Genomic DNA, 20243 nt, shown 5'->3' with positions numbered 1-20243 from the left:
GAGTGGAGATGTGTGTGAAGGAGACTGAGACTCACACATGGCAAAACATGGTGAATGAGTGGAGATGTGTGTGAAGGAGACAGAGACTCGCACATCGCAAAACATGGTGAATGAGTGGAGATGTGTGTAAAAGAGACAGAGACTCGCACATCGCAACACATGGTGAATGAGTGGAGATGTAGGTGGAAACAGTGACTCGCACATCGCAACACATGGTGAATGAGTGGAGATGTGTGTGAAGGAGACAGAGACTCGCACATCGCAACACATGGTGAATGAGTGGAGATGTGTGTGAAGGAGACAGAGACTCGCACATCGCAACACATGGTGAATGAGTGGAGATGCATGTGAAGGAGACAGAGACTCGCACATCGCAACACATGGTGAATGAGTGGAGATGTATGTGAAGGAGAAAGAGACTCGCACATCACTACACATGGTGAATGAGTGGAGATGTGTGTGGTGAATGAGTGGAGATGTGTGTGAAAGAGACAGAGACTCGCACATTGCAACAAATGGTGAATGAGTGGAGGTGTGTGAAGGAGACAGAAACTCGCACATCGCAACACATGGTGAATGAGTGGAGGTGTGTGTCCGAGACAGAGACTCGCACATCGCAACACATGGTGAATGAGTGGTGATGTATGTGAAGGAGACAGAGACTCGCACATCCCAACACATGGTGAATGAGTGGAGGTATGTGAAGGAGACAGAGACTCGCACATCGCAACACATGGTGAATGAGTGGAGATGTGTGTGAAGGAGACAGAGACTTGCATCCCAACACATGGTGAATGAGTGGAGATGTGTGAGGGGACAGAGACTTTGATGGTAGGACACACAAATGGGAGGGTAGATGAGACCTGAGAGAGGGTAGATTCTCTGGGATCAGAATACAGTTGTGTTGAAAATGCATGTATGAGGGAAACTTTGACATCAGTCAGAGCCTGATATCTTTGCTCAGATAGCACCCTGGGCAGATAGAACATTGGCGCCCTCGCTGCTGCTGGTAAATACAATGAAGCCTCAGGGCGCCCATTTTGTGCTCACAGGTCAGTCACAGGGTGACTACATTATAGCAGTGTCTGGCCTCGTAACACAAACACCTCCCCTGAACCAGCCTGATTCATTCACAACTTACCTCTATCACTCTGGTGCCAAGTTGTTGGTGTGGTGGAAATGGTTGTGTTGCGTGACAGCAGGGGGTGAGAGGGAAAAGAGAATAGACGGAAAGTGGCTACTGGGGTGTAAAACGGCACCTGCAGTTATATAAAACAGTGTGGACACCTCTATGCTTCCCTCTGATGATTGGCGCCCTGGGCCTGGGCTCAGCTCGCCCATTGCTAAAGCCAGCCCTGATATTAGGAAACACAAGCGGGTTGGAGCAAGTTGGAAAAAGACCCTGGCACCAGGACACACTAAATGGAGTTGAGGAGAAATGGTTGATGGCAAAGATCCTGCATCTGGTTTCACAAACGGGTTGGCTCGCATAAATGTGTGAGGGAACCTAGACACTGTCTTTAGTATACACGCTGGGGGCTGTGATAGATGTGTGAGGGAGCATAGACACTGACTTTAGTATACAGCCTGGGACTGTGATAGATGTGTGAGGGAGCGCAGACACTGCCTTTAGTATACACGCTGGGGGCTGTGATAGATGTGTGAGGGAGCGTAGACACTGTCTTTTGTATACACACTGGGGGCTGTGATAGATGTGTGAGTGAACCTAGACACTGTCTTTAGTATACACACTGGGGGCTGTGATAGATGTGTGAGGGAAACTAGACACTCTTTAGTATACACAATAGGGGCTGTGATGGATGTGTGAGGGAACGCAGACACTGTCTTTAGTATACACACTGGGAGCTGTGATAGATGTGTGAGGGAGCATAGACACTGACTTTAGTATACAGCCTGGGACTGTGATAGATGTGTGAGGGAGCGCAGACACTGCCTTTAGTATACACGCTGGGGGCTGTGATAGTTGTGTGAGGGAGCGTAGACACTGTCTTTTGTATACACACTGGGGGCTGTGATAGATGTGTGAGGGAGCATAGACACTGACTTTAGTATACAGCCTGGGACTGTGATAGATGTGTGAGGGAGCGCAGACACTGCCTTTAGTATACACGCTGGGGGCTGTGATAGATGTGTGAGGGAGTGCAGACACTGTCTTTTGTATACACTCTGGGGGCTGTGATAGATGTGTGATGGAACCTAGACACTGTCTTTAGTATACACGCTGGGGGCTGTGATAGATGTGTGAGGGAAACTAGACACTCTTTAGTATACAGAATGGGGGCTGTGATAGATGTGTGAGGGAACCTAGACACTGTCTTTAGTATACACGCTGGGGGCTGTGATAGATGTGTGAGGGAGCATAGACACTGACTTTAGTATACAGCCTGGGACTGTGATAGATGTGTGAGGGAGCGCAGACACTGCCTTTAGTATATACGCTGGGGGCTGTGATAGATGTGTGAGGGAGCGCAGACACTGTCTTTTGTATACACACTAGGGCTGTGATAGATGTGTGAGGGAACCTAGACACTGTCTTTAGTATACACGCTGGGAGCTGTGATAGATGTGTGTGGGAGCACATAAACTGACTTTCAGGATACACATTAGGGGCTGTGATAGATGTGTGAGGGAGTGCAGACACTGACTTCAGGATACACATTAGGGGCTGTGATAGATGTGCGAGGGAGCGAAGACACTGACTTCAGGATATCTACATACTGAGGGGATGTGATGTGTGAGGGAGTGCAGACACTGACTTCAGAATACACACTGAGGGCTGTGACAGATGTGTGAGGAACCACAGACACTGAGTACAGGATACACACTGAGGGCTGTGACAGATGTGTGAGGGAGCACAGGCACTGACTACAGGATACACACTGAGGGCTGTGACAGATGTGTGAGGGAGTACAGGCACTGACTACAGGATACACACTGAGGGCTGTGACAGATGTGCGAGGGAGCACCGACACTGACTACAGGATACACACTGGGGGACTGTGATAAATGTGTGAGTAGCACATTGTGAGGGAGCGTAGGCACTGACTTCAGGATACCTATACACTGGGGGCTGTGACAGATGTGTGAGGGAGAACAGACACTGTCTTCAGTATACTCACCGGGAGCTGTGATAGATGCTTGAGGGAGCGCAAACATTGGTATCGTGATACACAAAGGTGGTGAAGAGAGAAATGTGAGAGGGAACAAAACCCTTACCTCATGATATACAAAGGGGGCAGAGGTATTGGAGACACTATCTGTAGTGCCGAGAAGACAGATGTGGGTGGCAAAGGGAGACTGTCATCGAGACACACAAAGAAAGGTGAGGAGAGGTGTTTGTAGAGAACAGAGATCCCACGTTTTTAGGTCGAGCATTCAAGACCCCTTGTATATACTTTAGTATATACTTATATATGTGAATGTACTTTGTGGGCTCTGGAGATCAATCATCCCTAGGACTTGTCTGCTTCCACTTAGGGACTTTTTTTTCTGTTCAACTGCCTCTATTGAACGGTCTTCATAGAAAACGACCAGCAGAGGTCAGTAAAATACCAGAATCACTTTAGCATTCTCTAGATTCCATTCCATAGAAATTGTCTTCCAGGAGCACCCGTAGACAATAATATGTTTTTCAAATCTTGTATTTTCAGTGATATCACCACCGAAGGCCCTGATTTTATATTAAAGACAGAGCTTTGGACTATACAGTATCCCGCTAAAAGGCAATATTTCACTCCACGTGTTCCCATACCTGGCGTGTCACACATTTTGGTCCTTACTTTCCCCTCATGTTAAAGAACAGTAGATGTTTCAGCACCCAGGCTAATGTACTGCATAGCTAAATACATAAAAGGTCCCAAAGGCTAGACCAATTGCATTGCAAATGCTTGTTTAACTGTCTTAATGGCCATGCATTCATGTTAAAAATAAACACGATGACTCCAGCTGAGTGTAGCTTGTTCGGTTATTTTTTTGTATTGAATTGAGAAGTAGTAATGTATATTTTCCAAACAGTTCCTGCCGATTTTCTGTTTTTCACTCAGATTTGACATTTTTCTTTGAGGAACGAGTAAATCGTCAGTGCTGTCAGATTTTAACGGTGTCTGTTTTATGTGAAAAGATAGAACATAGAGTACCCGATGGAGGCTTGTTCGGAGTATTGTATTGTATTGTAATTGCTTTTAAATAGAGCTTACTACCCATGACGAGGTGTCGAAAGTGCTTTTTCGGCGAGTAGTGCGCTACTCTGGAACCCATAAAGTATTAGTGTTGAATTAGTATAGTGAAATATGAAAGTAATTAGAGCTGTGGATATGTTATTCAGTTATTTTGATTGTGAAGGATAGTGGAGGGATAGAAGAGGAAAAGGTTTGCATATATATAGCTCTAGCTACCCCTGATGAGGTGTTGAAGCTCTTTTCGGTGAGTAACACGCTACTACGGAACCCAAACAGGATTAGTGGGGAATTAGTATAGGGAAATATGAAATTTATTTGAGTGGTGGACATGTTAGTTTGTAATTTGGATTGAAAAGGAATAGTGGAGGAATAGAAGAGGGAAGGGTCTAAATATTTGTGTTCCTTCTTTTTTTGGAGTTCATAGCAGTAGGAGGGGAATTGGAATGAGTAAAGGGGAGGTGGAGTGAGAAGAGTCAGAGGGAAGGGTTTAGAAAGGCATAGCTAGTAGATGGGCGGTAGGTTGAACGTGTAACACAGCGCTTGATAACGTTATAGAGCTCCTTCTATGCGCTGCTTGTTTGAACAGGTATGGGAAATGGATCCAAGGCAACCACGTGATTTCCTCAGTGTCACACAGTATGGTAAAGTCGGGTTTCAGAAAATATTTATCCTTTGTACATGACCAAGCAACGTGTTTTGATTTGTTTTGATCCTGTTAAAATCTTTATTTCTGTCATAATCAGAATTATAAAACACATGCTTGATTGATGCTTTCCTAACTGCTGATATAATTTCAAATATTTGTACAGTTCATTCACAGCTATTAAAATGATATTGGGTGTTTAAAAAAAAATTGACATCCTACCAACTTTCCCTTCACAACCCAGCAAAATTGCCATATAATTCACTTTACAAAATTCTCTCACTTTCCAGTCAAATAAAGAAATGTAAACACCAACCCCCATGTTAAAAGAATAAGCAGCAATTTGTGAAAATGCGGTGCCTAACATTTGATCTGTCGTTAAACGATCAGGAGATGTGACACGATAAAAATAAAATGTAAAGGCATCTTTATGGCTCATTTACCTTCTGGACTCCAGCATGGATATTTTGTGGGTGCTGTAGCACCCTCTGCACCCTACTTCCAGCGCCTATGTCCCAGTGCAAGTAAAGATGGGGATGGTGGAGCGATGTGTCTGTCCCTCTCTGTGTGAGGGTTAAATCCAGGAGGAAGGCAGTGGTGTGAGTACCTGTAGAAGAGGACAAGTCAAGAGACTTATAGGCAGAGCGGAGACAAAGATGAGCCAGGGGTCTGGGTTGGCTCTAGGGGCCAATGAACGAGCCGAGCCATGAGTAGGTTTGATATGCAAACTATACAGCAAAGATCACGTATAAACAAGATAAATGAAATGAAATGAAATTAGGATTTCTAAAGCGCACTACTACCCGTAGGTGTCTAGGCGCTGATAACGACGCTCTCAGTTAAAAAATGGATACACTGTGCCACTTCAGTAATTAGATCATATCACTGTATTGACGTCTGTTCAAACCAATAGTTTTTAAAGTTAAATATTCCCCAAATCCATGGCCCTGACGTCTATGGGTGGAAGCAGAGATATCAGGTATCACGTGCTTTATTTATTTATTTTGGAGTTTTATATAGCGCGAACTAGACACAAAGGTATTTGAGCGTTTTACATGAGCACCAGTTGCATTATAGACGGACACATTCATTTTTTTTTCTTTGTATATATGGCCAATGTTGTTGTATGTGGAGCCACATTCATGTCTTTGAAACCACATGCAATTCAAGTGTTTATATAGCACACATCTTGTAAATTTCTTATTTGTCTCAACCAAATGAGGCACAGTGAAGTAAAGGTGTTTGCTTAGGATCACACAAGTGTGGAAGTTGGGATTTAAACCCTGCTTTCCTGTTGGCACATTGTGTTATTCACCCACTAGATGTTCACCCCCCTTCCCTGTGCTTTTGCTATCAAAGGCCAGTGCCTTGTGTTCACTTATTTTCTGATCTACATCAGAACACTATGTTCAATGCATACAAATAAGTCCTGTTAATTCAGTGTGACTCGATTATTGTATAAAATGTCATAAGCGTCTTTATTGAGCAAGGTTAAGTGTAAGAGAAGGCAGGAGAATGAGTCTATGTCGGTATTATGGCCTTCCCCTCATTCACCAGCAAACGCCCGGATGGTCTGCACTCCAAGGGCGACAGTTCCATTCCTTAGTCAAACAAAGGGGAAACAGACTTCCTGTAGGGCATCAATGATGCAGCTATGCGTGAAGCTCAGCTCAGGTGCAGACATGTATTCATCTCTTTATTTATTCATGCATGTTTTTATAGCGCCAACATCACCCAAAGGTGCCAGAGTGCTTCACAGCAGAAATCATTTGTTACATGGAAGTCACAGATGGTTTAAGAGGCGAACGACCTTTATAACGCGGTCATTACACCGCGGTATGTTTACATCGCGGTCATTACAACGCAAGTCGTTATAACGACTTGCGCTGGATGGCGCTATACACTAAGGAATAGTATGATTTACTATTCCACCACCTTCCCTACTGTTACGTCGGCTGGAGTTGATATAGTAAATCATACTATTCCTAAATCCAGCGCCCTCCAGCGCAAGTCGTTATAACGACTTGCGTTGTAATAACTGAGATGTAACGTACCCACATATTCGGTTTACGATAGGCAGTACAGCTATAAGTAATTAGAAAGGTTGAAAGTATAAAAAGGTATATCATTACATAAAAGAGAATAAGCTGTAAAAAGGTTGAGGTAGCATACAGAAGGCACTTTTTTAAATGTGTGTCACTCAGATGTCATTGGGTTCGTTTTTGTCTTTTAAAACTGCAATACGGACGGAAAAAGGAAGTGTCTAGGATGCTTGGCTCGGCTATCTTTGTGCTCATGGGACAAGGCCCTAGCCAGATCCGGCGCTTCAGCCACGCTAGGCTCAAGCCCTGTTTGGCGTGTGTGTGTAATAGGAAGAGATGAGAAGGGTTATGAGCAGCCGCGGTCCGTGCAGGTAACGGAGGTGGGACGGTGTGGCTGGGTAAGGGGGGATTTCTAGAGACGATGTTGTGGGAGGATTCATTATTTATTTAATTTTACCTCGGCATTGTCCTTCAAAATCCCCTCTTACCCGGCCCCACCGCTGTTCCCTGCACGGACTGCGGCTGGTTACAAGAGTGATCTGTGGGGTTCTTGAGGAGGGTGGCGTGTGAGCAATCTATGTAAGTGAGACCCAGGGTGTACGAGAGGGTCAGAAAGGCATGTTTGTGTGATAAGACAAGGTGAGAAGGATCAGGTGAGACTGATCTCTGGAAGTAGGTAACTGGGTGGGTATGAAGTTTCTGTTGAAGTGATGAGCAGGATGGCGTGTGAGTGACTGGTAGAACTTTTGTCCTGTATAATATATGTAGCGCTTCATATCCCTGTTGAGGGGCGCAAAGCGCCCCACTTTTACAGTGCGCAATTTGGAATTACATTCAGTGAGTCGTTTCCCTGGGCATATTTTTCAGAGTGCCTACTTGGTGTTGATTGTAGTTAGGCCCATGTGTGTTAGGTGAGGTGGTTGGGTGAGGTGCCGACATTCACAGACCCGCTTTGAACATGGTTCAATGAACCGGCAGCTGTGCACAAACAAGAGGCGTTGCAGGTAAGTGTGAGAACAGAACCTCTCAATCATGCAAACCCATGCCCTATTTTTATTACAAAAGGGACCTGTGTAAATTGTGAGACTTATAAAATCCAGGGTTTCAGCCCTATCCCAAATGTGAGGTGGTTGCCAATAATTCTTATTCCACCAGGATTTGAGCTGTGGATCTCAGCATTCTGACCTTAGAAGGTCCTGCTGCTGGTGCAAGACTTCTTGAAGAAAAGTATAGCCAAGGCCAGGGCTAGTTTGATATGTGTTTGGTGATAGTTCAGGAGTTTATGCGGAAGGAAGAGTGGCCTAGAACAGTGGATGCCTTGAAGAGCCATTAAAACCTCTTTAAAGGTAGTCTGTAGCCACTGGCAGCCAGAAGAGTGATGGAGGGGCTGGGAAAAGCATTCTTGGTTAGGGAGATTGAGATTATTGGCCTATGCTACGCCTGCATTCTGGATTCTACGCAGTTGCGAATCAGGTGGAGAGAGACACTGAGCCAGCGCTTAGTTTGTGATAAAATAATTGCCTGGGTCCAATGTATTTCCCAGAAGGCCACTGCCGCGTGCACTACCCACTGCACTTGTTGTCGCTGCCAAATGCAAGTATAAACGTTCCCCTACTAATCATCACACTCCAATAAATATGACAGTTTGGACACTTCACGCCACCCAAACCTGTAAAAATGGCCTGACACACCATAGTTATTTTTAAGTGTATATTTAATTATCAAACCAATGTGAACTGCTCAAAAATAGACAGACAGCGCCACTGTGTGGTGCACTGCCATAAATAGGTGCTGATGGTAAGCATTAAATGTGGGTGCCGAGCACCAGCAAGCACTGTCACAAAATAAGCCCTGCAAGGAGCTATGATATATTGTTGGAATAGCCAAGATTGGAAACTACTGAGGTAATGGCAACTTACAGTGATCTATCACCAGTGGAATTCATAAAGTGCAAACATTCTCCCCTCGGGAGTTCTCTTGGTACTGGCCTTCAAGTAAAGTGGGGAAGGAAGTACCTGAGAATCTGAGAACCTAAGGCAGGTTATGATCAAAGAGCCAGGTTTTAAGGATCTTTCTGAATCTGAACAGGGTGGTCTCTTGGTGTGATGGGTAGGATGCCTGTGAGTGATTTGTGGATTTGAAGAGGGTAGGAGGGTGTAATTTATAGGAGGAGGTGATGTTAGTGATCTGTTGATATGATGAGTGGTGGAGAGTGTAAGTGATTGGTAGAGGTGACGAGCAGCGTGGTTTGTGATTGTTCAGTAAAGGTGATGAGTAGGGCTGTGAGTGGTTTGTGGAGGGGATGATTCGGGTGGTGGGTGGCTGTCTGTATGATCATTGGAGGTTGTGAGCAGAGCAGCTGTATGAGTGATCTGTAACGTGAGGAGCATTGCAGTGTGTGACCGATTTCTGGAGGTGATAAGCAGAGTGGCATGTGAGCAGGGGCGCCATGAAGCCCCGCTTTGCCTGCTAGCTACTGCATGGGAGAGGTTTTTTATGGGCCTTTTTTATCTCCAACTTGGCAGATAAAAACTCATAATTAATGCTAAGAGGAAAACTGATAGGTTGATAGAAAAGGGAATGAAAGATGGTGGAGTGGACACATGAGTGGTGAAAGGATGAATGGATGAGTGGGTGAAAGAATAGCTGAATGAAAGGATGGGTGGATGAATGAATGAAAGGATGGATGGATGTGTGGGTAAAAAATGAATGGATGAGTGAGTAAAAAGGTGGGTGAAACAATGGATACTGAGTGGGTGAAAAGATGGATGGGTGGGCGAAAGGATGAGTGGTTAAAAGGATGGAAGGATGGGTGGGTAAAAGGATGGGTGGGTTAAAGGATGAACAGAAGAGTGGGTGGCAGGATGGGTGGGTGAAAGGATGGATTGGCAGATGAAAGGACGGATGGGTGAAAGGATGGATCAGTGGGTGAAAGGATGGATGGATGAAAGGATTGATGGATGAGTGGCTGAAAAAATGGGAGGATCAGGGGGCAAAAGGATGAGTGGGTGAGAGGATGGGTGGAAGGGTGTGTGAAATTATGGGTGAATGAGCTGGTGAAAGTGATGGAGCAGGTAGAGCAACATTTTGTATACCTCCTCTATTTTGCATGAAAGTATTAATTGAATAACCTTCTTATTAGAATTTACTAATTGTGTGCTGTGATATATTAAAAACTAACCATTTGCATACACAAATTACACGCGGGAACTTGCAATTTGCATGGCAAAATAACTCTATAACTAAAATATGTTCGCATATTAATATTAGTATATGTGGTAATTAGATATTGCATGATTTATGTTGCTTTTGTGACGTTTGCATCTTCGTGGAGGACCGTAAAGGTGAATATAATGCTTTAAATGTCGCTATATGCTTGGTAAATATTAATACAAAAAGGGATTAGTAAGGGTATAACATTAGAAGCATAATTTCCTTGTATTAATTACTCTTTTGTGTTTGTTTCGCTTAAGTTGACATTTGGGCCTAAAATAACATGGAGGAAAAAACCGAGTTCAGAAGTGGCCACCGCCTCGTGAAGCGCGAAGTCAACTGCGCAGACTCGGATGGCTCCGTGAACTTCCTAAGCGACCTCTATACACTCTGTTCCTGTCAAGGATAGGTTATTGGAGGACTGCCAAGACCCCGAAACTAGAAATTGGTATAAAGGAACAATGGAATCTCTTAACTAGAAGTCGAAGCTTTGCAACATTATCATTATAACATCACCGGAAAACGTATCAGCAAAATCCATGTGAACTCAGACTAACTAAAAATCGGATGTTTGCCACTAGCCAATCACGAACACTCTCCGCCCAAAAATGTTTCATATTATCCCGAAAATGTATTATAAAAGAATAGTAGAATAGGGAGGAGTTAGTGAAGGATCGTTTTTGCGGTTACTATGACTGCATACCCTCTTTGACCCCACAGGCGATGACTGATGCTGGCACGACTTCTGGTCCTTTGGCGATCTTTGGGACTGCATCGTGCTGAGCAGAGGACTTTCGGACTTTGAGCCTTGGCCTGCTTTATTTGGACAATTGACGATAAAATTTGGTTATGCAGAGCCAATGAATTAGAGAAACCCCAGATAGCCAGAATAGGTAAATATGGTGCTCTGTGATTGAAATAAATTGATCTAGAAATTCTAAAAAATTGATGAGACAAATGCTAATATTACTTATAATGAAAATTTAGATAAACAAATATTGATTAACAGAAATTATGAGTTTGTGGTTTTTCGTTAAAGAGAATAAAGGATTCTGAGTCTTAAATGTGTTTTAGCTGGTTCTAATTCACCATCAACCAATCCAACTAATTGGTCCGTCGACCAAGTGGGTGGAGTGCCTTGATGTTTAGGATTAGGGATCTATAGGTGAAGAATGTTAATGTATATTTTGTAAAATAACTTTTCTCTCCTTATAGGTTATAAAGTGTTCCCCCACATGTCCAGCGCTTGAATTATTTATTCCTCCTGTGTGCAGACTCGTGAGAGAGATGTATGAGTGTTGGTGTTATGGACCCCACCAATGACTGTGTGTGTGGATGAGCTAGTGTGACGTCGGGTCTGTGACGCAGGGAGGATAATTGTATATTTTATTTCTTTTCCCCGGTCTCGTGCTGGATCAAAAGGAAAGCAGAGTAAAGGGAAATCTGAGATGATGGATGGGTAGGTTAGAGACTGGAATTCGGATGAAAGGATGACAGAGTAAATGGAAATGGATGAATAGATGATCGATGGATGGAGGGATTAATGCATGGATGGGTTGATGGATCAGTGGGTGAAAGGATAGCAGGGTAAATGGAAATCTGAAAGGATAGAAGGAGGGGTGAATGAAAGGATGGCAGATGAATAGAAATCAGAGTGAATAGAAGGTTTGGCAAAGTAAATCGAAATCTGAGGAGATGGATGGTGAAAGGTTTTATTGAACAATAGGTAAGTCAAATGATGACTATATGAGAGGATGGATGCATGTATAGATGATGGATGTGTGAACGGATTGTGTGGAAGAGACAAGGGAGTTTTTCTAGGGAGGTACAGACTCATGTGTTTCATTTGGTTGGTGCCATCAGAGCTTTGGTTCAAAGTAGGGGGTACTTTAATTTTCTGGCTACTACCTTGTATGTGAGTGATCAGAGGAGAATGTAAGATCCACGATCACTCGCTTTATAGTGGAGTGGCATACAGTGGAGTAGAGTGTCGTAGAGTGGAGGGCATAGAGTACCGTAGCGTGGAGCGGCAAAGAATGGAGAAAAGTGTCGTAGAATGGAGTAGAGTGGAGCGACAAAGAATGGAGAAATGTGTTGTAGAGTGAAGTAGAGTGGAGTGGCATGGAGTGGAGTGACATAGCGTAGAATGGAGTAAAGTGTCATACAGTGAGGTGTGGAGTAGAGTGGAGTGGCATAGAGTGGAGTAGAGTGGAGTAGAGTGTTGTGGAGTAAAGTGGTATTAAGTGTCGTAGAGTGGTGTGGCATGGAGTGGTGTAGAGTGGGTAGGGGAGTAGAGTAGTGTGTCTTAGAGTAGAGTGGAGTAAAGTGGCATGGAGTAGTGTAGATTGTTGTAGAGTGTAGTGCATTGAATGGAGTAGAGAGGCGTAGAGTGGAATGGAATTGAATAGAGTGGAGTGTCATAGGATGGAGTTGAGTAGAGTGTTTTAAAGTAGAGTGTTATAGAGTGGAGTGTGGTAGAGCAGACTGGAGTAGAGTGGAGTGGCATAGAGTGGAGTTGAGTGTTGTAGAGTGAAGTGGAGTAGAGTGTCATATAGTAGAGTAGCAAAGAGTATCGTAGAGGGGAGTGGCATAGAGTGGCGTAGAGTGGGGTGGCATAGAATGGCGTAGTGGGGTAGCATAGATTGGCACAGTGGAGTGGAATAATGTGTCATAGAGAAGAGTGGAGTAAACTGCCATGGAGTGGCATAGAAGGACTTGCATAGAGTGGAGTAGGGTGTTGTAGAATGGAGTGACATAGAGTGGAGTAGAGTGTCATAGAGCGGAGAGGCATAGTGTATCATAGAGAAGAGTAGCATAGAGGGCAGTAAAGTGTCATAGAGTGGAGCAGAGTAGAGTGAAGTGACATAACATAGAGCAGAGTAAATTGTTGTGGAGTGTCGCAGAGTGGAGTAAAGTACAGAGTGGAGTGAATCAGGGTCTCATAGAGGGGAGTTGCATAGAGTGGAGTGGCATAGAGTGGAGTATAATGTAGAGTGGAGTGGAAAAGAGAGCTGCAGAGTGGAGTAGCGTAGAGTGGAGTGACAGAGAGTGGAGTAGAGGGGAGTCGCGTAGAGTGGAGTAGTGTGTCATAGAGTAGAGTGGAGTAAAGATGCATAGAGTGGCATAGAGGGATTTGCGTAGAGTTGAGTAGGTTGTCAGAGTGGAGTGGCATAGAATAGAGTACATTGTTGTAAAGTAGAGTGGCACAGAATGGAGTGAAGGAACATAGAGTGGAGTGTTGTAGAGTGGAGTAGAGTGTCATAGAGTGAATGTTGAGTTGAGTGTCGTAGACTGGAGTAGAGTGGAGTTACATACAGTGGAGTAGAGTGTTGTAGAGTGGAGTGAATGTCATAGGGTGGTGTAGAGTGGCATAGTGGGGTAGAGTGGAGTAGTTTGACATGGAATATAGTGGAGTAAACAGGTGTGCTGCTGCATAGAGGGAGTTACGTAGAATGTCACAGAGTGGAGCAGAGTGTCACAGAGTGACATAGAGTGGAGTAGATTGTTACAGAGTGGAGTGGCATAGAGTGGAGTAGTGTCATAGAGGGGAGGGGCATAAAGTGTCTTAGAGTGGAGTAGAGTGGAGTGCCATTGGTTGAAGGAAAATGAGTGGAGTGGAATATAGTGGAGTGGCGTAGCGTAGAATGAAGTGTCATAAAGTGAGGTGTCATAGAAAGGAATGGTGTAGCGTGTCATACAGTGCTGTGACATAAAGTGAAGGGGGTGTCGTAGAGTTAAATGAAGTGACCTAGAGTGGAGTGGCATTTTGTAGAACAGAGTGGAATGGCGTATCGTAGAGTGGCATGTCAAAAGGTGTCTTAGAGTGCAGGGGCGTAGAGTGGAGTGGAGTGGAGTAGAGGGGAGTGGCATGTCGTAGAGTGGAGTGGCATGTCATACAGTGGTGTGTCGTAGAGTGGAGTTGAGTACTGCAGATTGGAATGGTGTGTCGTAGAGCAGAGTGGTGTGCCGTAGAGTGGGGTGGAGTGTTGTGGAGTGAAGTGTCATAGAATGGAGTGGGGTGTGGTAGAGTGTAGGGGCATACAGTGAAGTAGGGTGTTGTAGAGGGGATGGTGTAGAGTGGAGTGGCGTAGTGTGGAGTATGCATGGTGTGGTAGTGCACTGCCTTTACAAACAACACATTTTCAACTGAAATGACAATTACGTTTGCACAGACATATAGTTTTACTAATAAATACATACAGTGCGCAAACGATAATGTGTGGAAATGTCATCACCTAGTGTATTGATTTGTTTTGATTGTATTAAAATATTTGTTTTCACCACACTTCAGAATTACAAAAAAACAGTTGCTTCATTTGTGCTTTCCTAATTCTGATATATTCTGAAATGTCTGCACAGTTCATTTATAGACTTTTAAATTGTATTGTGTGCTAGAAAAAAGCCTTTTCTTTCACAGCAAGATTGTCACTTAAATCCTTTCACTTTGAAGATAGAGAAGAATGCAATAAATAGGCTATGCTATAATGCTCCACAGGAGGGACATACTCAAGCTGGACAATCTACAACAAATAGAAAGCAGGCAAATGTGAGGTACAAAACACAAAGCCAATGGTAAGCAATGGGTGAAATGCATTCCCAGGGAAGCTTTCGGATTGTACCCAAGATGTCGTTAGCAACCAGACAGCTGCACTATCTGGTAGGCTTTGACCGAAAAATGGCCCACATGTGCATATTAGGATAGTTTTGAATTTATAAAGACATGCTGTATGAGTGCTTTGCAAGGTGTGGGAGACTTCATGCATTTTGTGCTTGCTACAGGCAATGTTTGTGGCAATATCAGGGAATCACCAGGAGGGGCGGCTCCTCCACGTGGATGTCGGAGCGTCGCCCCACTGCTTTCTCTCAGTGCGAGAAGCAGAAACATAAAATGGTATAAATACCATTTTACGTTTCTGCTTCTCGCACTGCGAGAAAGCAGAAGAAGGGTATGCCTGGCTGAGGGCGGGTTGGGGAGGAGTGGCTACCCCAATGTTATGGGCGTTGACTGTTTGGTCGGCCCCAGGGCCGACCAAACCAGTCATAGCACTCTCTGTTTTCTTCTTGTAGGCCTGCATGAAGAAAACGGCCTCCCGGTAGACGCCTGTAAGGACGGCGTCCTAGCCAATCACAATGCTGCCATTACAGCATTGTGATTGGCTTAGGGGATGAGAGGGAGGCTGCCTGCTTCTGATTCCTGTGAGCAGAGAGCAGGTGACACGACGCAGGAGTCTGGGACCAGGGGCGAAGGTAAGTTTGTTTTATTTATTAAATTACCCCTACCAGCAAGACGCCCCACCTCCCCATCTGCGATTCATGCCGGCCGCGACTGATCACCAATAGGAAACAGCCCACTGGACAATAAACCAGCCTTACAAGCAGCCAACAAGTAGTTCTTACACTGGGCTGTCAGACCAGCTCTTAAGGCACTGCCCCCTGTAGGCCAGTCCAACGCTGGAGAGAGTGACAGACACAGATGGGAGGGAGCAGACGAGAGCAGAGATTGAGAGAGAAGGCGAGAGGGGACACGTGCAGCCTCCTTGGGTACACTTTTTATTAAGTCCGGCCTTCGATACAGTCTTAGTTGTCTCACCAGACTACTGCTTTTCCAAGAAATGCATAGATACTATACATACATATAAGGGCTGTTAGTCCTCAGACTGCCTCCTTTAGTCTGATAAATTGTCATTCACATCTTACTTCCAACCACCACAGCATACAGCACGGGACAGCGGGTCACCCCACTCTATCCACTGGCCCCCTTCACTTTGAGTGACTGCACAAACTAGGCCCACATGGTTCACATCCGCTTAAAATAGTTCCTTTCTCTACTGAGTCAAGTCTGTTTCAAAGTGTCCTTTGTTCATTAATTTTTTTAATTTCATCTTTAATAATGGCTTTTATCTTGCCTGCGCTTCGTGCGCACAGTTAAATGGCGATTTATTTCCCCTATCCCGAATAAAGGTTATGTTAACGAGTTCAAATGACTTTGTAACACTGTAGGCTGCCGTTTGATTTCGCCGTGCTGCCTTCACAAAATCAGCAATAATAAAATGCATGGCACAACTGAAATGTTTCTTATTTAAAAAGCATTGCTCATTAGTGAATGGTTTTGAAATGAAATTGTTTTTATTGCAAGCATATGATGCCCACATTTGCGTGGCAGCGTGTTGTTTTTCTCATATGCTTGCCAAAAAATTAACCATTGCACCATCACGGGCCAGAGCTACAGGCTTTGCCAATGCTTGTTTAGGTACTTAGGCGTTAGGCAAGGCCTTTTGAATAAACTAAAATTATATATGAATATACTTCTAGGGGGTTTCAGCCAACCCTCTTCATCCATTGATCTGTAATTGTGTAATTCATATTTTTCTCCCGCCCATTACAATCCACAGCAAGGGGCTCATTTCAGCCATTGGCTAATTCCCTGTGATGGACAGGATTCTACTCCATCCAAAAGAGCGCGGCCACACACAAGTACCTGCCCCTTTATTATAGACAATGTGTTATATGGAATGTGTGCTTTTTGATATAAAAAATATGTTTGCTTTTGAGCAATTTTTTATATTGCAAAGGCCCTAAATTGACCCCAGTAACAATGGTTTACAAACACAATCACCAAGCAAAGCAAAGCCAAAAGGCCGGCGCCAACACCAAACTTTGCCAATGCTTGCTTTCCCAAAGCTGAGTGGGCCTGCCCCCATTGAGTGACAACCTATAGCAGAGTAACAGCTGCATGTAAATAATATCTACTGCCCTTAAACAGTTTATTATAGCGCCTCCATCTAGCGCTCAATAACTTCTCGACACTGTGTGAGTCGGGCAGAACAGCTTGCAATCAATGAAACAAATGTGTCATAAATGCAGAATGTGTGAAGTGATCACTAATAAATAATACATGTAACCCAAACATAAGCTGTAAACAGTGCTGGGCTTGCCTTTCTGGCACTGTGGCTTTCTGACACCGCCAGATGGGCCCCAGCTTGATAGCCCCAGTGGGTGGATTGTTTATTTTGGTCCCGTCATGTCCCACGGGACCAAGAAAAGGTGGCCCACACACTTGCCCTTTTAAGATGGCCCATCTGGCATTACCAGCCTGCCTGAGCATCCAGTCCAACACGGGATAATAACACTTAGTGACCACAATAAGCCTATGATAAATAAACATTCACTGAAATATGTTGCAGCTTCTTAAGTCTATAGTTCTATGTGTATGTAAATGAAAATATATGTACATTCATTTAATGTTAAATTAACATTCAGTTCAACTTGCACTCTTTGGATACAGTTAACCATAAATGTGTATTTTCTTTGCAGGCCTTCCCCGAGCCTGTCACTTTATCAGTATTTATTTCTTGAAATAAAAATCAGAATTGGATTTGGTTCAAATGCAATTTCACTTTCTGCTGTAACAGCAATTATACCAACTGTTCCATTAGTGAAATATGCTCGGCTTGAGAAGCTTACAGTTACATTTTCAACTTTAAATAATTTTCTTCTTGTTACAGTGGTGCCCATAAGAACTAGCATTTAAAATCTATGCTCCCTATTAAGTATAGGTTTGCGTGGGTGCTCGTGTGATGCTAAGCAGCGCTTTATGGCACAGACAGCAGAGTCAATCAATGTCCTGTCCTAAAGGTTTTTAGGTCTCGCCTGGCGTAGGCTGCGCAGACATGCTGGCGAGATTTAATGAGTTAGGGTAGATTTCACTAGCGGGGTTTAAGCCCCGCCCCTCTTTTCCATTGGCTGGCGTCACCGTTTATGCTAAACGGTGGCCAGCCATTGGAAAAGAGCTTCCAGTGACGTACAGTTTTCTCTTTTAGAGCCGTCCCAGTTGGACTGGCTCGCTTGGTTTACGTTTGTGGTAAAAGTTTTCTTATCTTTATGGGGCCATGTGTTTCAAACATATGGCCCATAAAGACAAGAAAGCTTTTGCAAAGGACGAAAGTGAAAGCAGACCGTGCCTTAGCAGTTCAGCCAGGCGTGGTGAGACTCCACCCCCTCTGCCATCGCCATTCCCGCACACGCGGAACAATAGAGCCGCATCCAGGGAGCGCGCGCCGCATGCAGGACAGGATGCAACATCCTTTATAACATGACCAGGTATCGTTTTACTTCATAAATTAATGCGGGTGCCCACCCCACTTATGTAAGCCCTAGAGGGTGCACAAACCGCATGCTAACTTTATTTCTACACCGAGGGAGCCTACCCCTCATTGCCCCAAGAGTGCCGCTGCTGCTGCCCAGCCGCGGCCACCCGGAAGTCAGGCAAGTCTGCCTGCGACGCGGGCGAGGCCTGCGACTGTCCCGGCGGAAGCCAGAAGCAGCGCGAGCGTTGCGGGAAAGGAGTTAGCCTGGAGCCTCGAGTGCTCCCTATCTTAAGTCCCGGTCCCGAGATGGGGGACCGGGTGAAGCGTGGCGCTGCCTCCAGAAAAGGCTGAGGGCTGAAGTGTACTTTTTGAAATACCCAAAGCAGCTGTCACTGGTTGTTGTGCATCTGATCCACCTCTTCAGGAAAACCCAGGAGGTAAGTCGCTCCCATGTAAATGTATTGTCTATAAAGTTATCTCAAGGGGAGAGCCATAAAATCCTGCATATATCCGACACTCGCGGATCAACGTTGGAGACCACTCAACACAGCTAAACACACGTTCCAAAAGTCCATGACTACACTAGATTGCATTCATTTAGGACAAACGCCAATAACAACAAACACATCATTTTATTTTTCGCGGCAACGAAACTATATCCTTAGAACAAAAGTCATCCTCTTATAAATTCAGCCCAGAACCAAGAGGTAAGACTTGCATCGTAGAAAGGCACTTATGCTGGGTACAATCTCAAATGCACAACTGCTTGAAAAGTAAATCAGAAGGTTTACCTTTTGCTACATAGGTGGTACTTATTTTGTCCAAATAGCCTAAATATCAACCACAGCCCTGTTTTCGCCTTTCGCTTAATTAACCCTTTTCTATATACACAACATGATTCCTATTGCTTCACCTGAGTCTGTCGCATTGTTCTCAATTCTCATGTCATTTTAAATGATAATCAAAGAAGCCTCTTCAATTTCGTGACTTTTTGGATAATATTAATGTTAGTCTTCAAGCATTTATATCAATGTCAGACCCACGCTGCTGTCTGCATCACTGGCCTGGCAGGGGAGATGTTCCAAGTAAACCCAGGATTGGTCAGACCTCCAATGATTCCCAGCCTCTGAGCAGGACAGCAAACAGTGGCCAGGGTGAGAAGCAGACCCCAGGTTAATCTTGTGTCAAAACACAGACCTTTAAAGTGACTTTCGCCTTCAGTGCCTTACTCGAAGTACCTGTAGCTTCAAGTGCCAGACCACTAGTGACTACGTTTCAGTTATCGTCTCCAAATGGCTCTAGTACTGTTAATTCACGAACTCTGTGACGGAGTGATGCTTTATTCGTATATAAAGCATTCTATAGAGCAACGCAAACCTTGCCATGTCAACTGTCCACTGCGTATAATTTCCGTGGGTCAACAATGCAACAGGTATTGCAGCTTTACGCATTTTCACTAAAACATTATGCCTTTTCAGTTGCTTGGTCTTATATTAATAGGTATGGACTCTAGCACACAGGTACAGGCAGACTCACTCACATACATGCAGATACTCACCCACACACAGGTACACTCACTCACTTAATGCTGTTTCTAAGTAGAGCGTTTTAGGCACCAGTACCTCTTGTTCATGCTGCTGTGCAGCATGGCTTAAAGTAAAAAAAAAAGCCTTGTGATGCGTTCAACGCTGGCAGTGTCATAGCACTTTAAAAACAAGCATTAAAAATGCAATAGGTCTCGCCTTTGATTAAGCTAAAGCCATTTGCTTTGCTAGTCAATACCATTAGCAAAGCAAATGGCTTTAACTTAATAAAAGGCGAGACCGATGGCATTTTCAATGCTTGTTGTCATTGAAATTGATCCTTTCACGGCGGCCATCTTGGGTTGGCCTGCGGGGACTAGAGTGGACCATCTCAAACACCACTTGTATTTAACGCAAAGTCTAAACAAGATTGTAAACTGTAAATCGAGAGATATACCTGCAAGTAATGGTCCTTGAGTTGATTCAGGGATTCACATGTGACCTTATGGTGTGCTGACAACAGCAGCACAATTGGG

This window comes from Triturus cristatus, chromosome 10, assembly GCF_964204655.1.
Source record: "Triturus cristatus chromosome 10, aTriCri1.1, whole genome shotgun sequence".
NCBI lineage: Eukaryota > Metazoa > Chordata > Amphibia > Caudata > Salamandridae > Triturus > Triturus cristatus.
The sequence above is the reverse complement of the archived record's forward strand: the minus strand, read 5'-3'. Positions refer to the sequence as shown.